At 39.2% G+C, this 3,102-nt stretch overlaps 1 pseudogene; it reads left to right on the forward strand.

Moving 5' to 3' along the window:
- The first annotated feature begins 1,362 nt into the window (after positions 1 to 1,362).
- Positions 1,363 to 1,841, forward strand: LOC128596369 (coiled-coil-helix-coiled-coil-helix domain-containing protein 2-like; annotated as a pseudogene).
- The last annotated feature ends 1,261 nt before the right edge of the window (positions 1,842 to 3,102 follow it).

Consider the following 3,102-nt stretch of genomic DNA (forward strand, 5'->3'; position numbering starts at 1 on the left):
CCCCAAAGTCTCTTAATTTCCTTTTGCCTCTGTCCTAAGTGTATGGCTTCATGCATACAACCTCTGTAACTAACCTTGGATTTTATTTTGTTTGTTTGTTTTCTTTTATTTTCTATTTATTTATTTTTTCCCTTAGTAACTTTATACAATGGTTTGGCCAGTCTTTCATAGAAATTTTCGGGGCTTTTATCTGGCTTCTGCATGACCTTAGCTACTTTGTGGCTTCCTTACACTGACAGGGATGAAGTCAAGGTTTGGTTCAGCATAAGAGAATGAAACCATTTAGCAATTACTTACAAATATTTGTAAGTTCTGCATTTCAAGGCTAAGGTTTATACAATAAGAACATTAGTATTCCTATTTACAGACTAAGCACAGTTTTTAAGATGATACCTAGCTTTAAGCATCCTTACAGAACTGATTCAAAGTTCTGGACAATTCAAGCAAATTGAGATTTATGGACCTGTCAGGAGTGACCTTCATTACTTACCACAGATTAGGAGCTATTATTGATGGATATATAGCCAGGGCTTTCTTTTTTTTTTTTTTTTCAGTTTTTGGCCAGGGCTGGGTTTGAACTCGCCACCTCTGGCATATGGGACCGGCATCCTACCCCTTTGAGCCACAGATGCTGTCCATTAACCTTAATTTCTTAACACAGCCTGGACACCTCTGAAAATGCTATATAATCAAAGCATTGGTAAAATACCAGCACCTTTATCATGTCCTATAGAACAAAACAGATACTTATTGAATAAGTATAACTATAATGTCAGAAATTAAGAATACTTAACAAATGGCTTTCAAATTCCAGAGAAATCAAGGAAAGAGAAAAAATAAATGTTTCAAATTCTGCCCATAAGTATATACATTGCTAAAAGCTACAAAAAGATCGAAAGACAGAAAGTGGTTTTCTTGAATTCTGGAAAACAGAACAAAAAGTCACCAACGTTTCAAACAAAAAGCCATATCAAAACAGCCTAGTTCCATGTAACTGATTTCTATTCTGTTTGAAGTTAGGTGAGCAATACTCATGGATATGTTAGCTTTTTAATTAAAGTCCTAGACGTTTGCTTTTAGCCCAATGGTATTTAATTTCCAAAGACATCAAAAATTTGAATTCTGGAGTGGCACCCATGGCTCCAAAGAGTAGGGTGCTGGCCCTATATGCTGGAGATGGTGGGTTCAAACCCAGCCCTGGCCAAAAACTGCAAAAAAATAAAAATAAATTTGAATTCAAGAAAATTTGCCAGCCTTTTCTAATATTTTCCTGGAAGGACAAACTTTGGACTCAGTCAGTTACAAAAAACATTTTCTGGCAGATTTTCTCAGTTCTAGACGCCTACCCTCTGCACACTTGCAATGCTGTGTGGCAGCTGAAGTCACACCTCCCACCTGCCACCTCCGGCCAGCCAGGCACCTCAGATGAGAGCTGCACCCAGGCCAGCACCAGCAGCTCAGCCACCAGCAGCAGCCCACCGTGTGCAGTTGGCTCACCTGCTGCTGCACCCCAGCAGCCTGGTCTGATGGCCTAAATGGCAACTACTGCAGCTGGTGTGGCTGTGGGCTCTGCAATTGGGCACACTGTGGGTCATGCCATCACTGGGGGCTTCGGTGGGGGACGTTATGCTGAGCCCTCAAACCCTGACATCACTTACCAGGAGCCTCTCAGAAGCCAGCTGGCACAGCAGCAGCAGGTTGACCCTTGCTTCTATGAGATGAAACCATTTTTGGAATGTGCCCAGAACCAGACTGACATAAAGCTCTGTGTGAGATTCAATGAGGTGCTGAAACAATGCAAACTTGCAAATGGATTATCCAAATCAAGAAGTACAAATTGAGAAAAGGAAAATCGCATCTCAAGACCAAGTTAATTTAGCATGAAAATGTAATTGATAATGAAAGTATAAAGGGTAACACCATCAGTTAAACCTCTCCTGTTATTACTAGCTTCCTTTCTTTAGCATTGGAGAGGAAGAGGGTGTTCTTAGTGTGTAGAAGTTCACTGAGATGGTAAAGGCCTGGGGGCAGATGTTGGTGCGGCCTCATTAAACCAGCTGTTGTGATATTATTTGTGAAGTAATTAGAATAAAGTGGTTTTCTTCCAAAAGAAAAGGGAAACATTTTCTGAGATGAATTAAAATTATTATTGATAATATATATTAAGACAGACCAATGTTTTATAACATTGGAATATATATAAATATAATTCATACAAAATTAATCACTATTTCATATTTGACAATATTTCCTATACTTTTTTTTTTGCAGTTTTTGGCCGAAGCCAGGTTCAAACCCACCTCTTCCAGTATATGGGGCCGGCACCCTACTCCTTGAGCCACAGGTGCTGCTCTCTATACATTTTTAATATATCAAATAAACCTAATATATCTTTCTCAGACTTTCAGTGGCCTTAATATTTCAAAAAGACCAAATTTAGAGTTTGATTTTGGAAGGTTTGTCAAATATCAAAGGTTTAAAACATTTGTTTAAATATGATTCAAGCCAAAGGATTCTAAAGGAAATACATAGTTAACTGGATTACATGTAAATTCCTTCACAAATTTCCTTTTATGAATCTTATTCAATCCTGCACAATCTATAAACATTCTAAACCTTCTGGATTGTCCTGCTTATCACTTTCTTAAATAACCATTCTGTTCTGGGACAAAATTTACCACACAAGATCCTTTTCTTACACAGTGACATTTTTCTTTCTGTTTAATTTCTCTTACTCTCAAAAAAAAAAAAACCTTTTTACACAATAGGATCACAGGCTCAGCACCTATAGCTCAGCAGCTAGGGCGCCAGCCATATACACTGGAGCTGGTGGGTTCGAATCCAGCCTGGGCCTGCTAAACAACAGTGACAACTACAGTCAAAAAAATAGCTGGGGGCAAGAAAATTGCTTAAGCCCAAGAGTTGGAAGTTGTGAGCTGTGATGCTGCAGCAATCCACCTAGGGCAACAGTTTGAGACTCTGTCTCAAAAAAAAAAAAAAAAAAGACTTGGCACCTGTGGCTCAAGTGGCTAAGGTGCCAGCCATATACACCTGAGCTGGCAGGTTCGAATCCAGCCCAGACCCGCCAAACAACAATGATGG

This window comes from Nycticebus coucang, chromosome 10 (genome assembly GCF_027406575.1).
Source record: "Nycticebus coucang isolate mNycCou1 chromosome 10, mNycCou1.pri, whole genome shotgun sequence".
Lineage (NCBI taxonomy): Eukaryota > Metazoa > Chordata > Mammalia > Primates > Lorisidae > Nycticebus > Nycticebus coucang.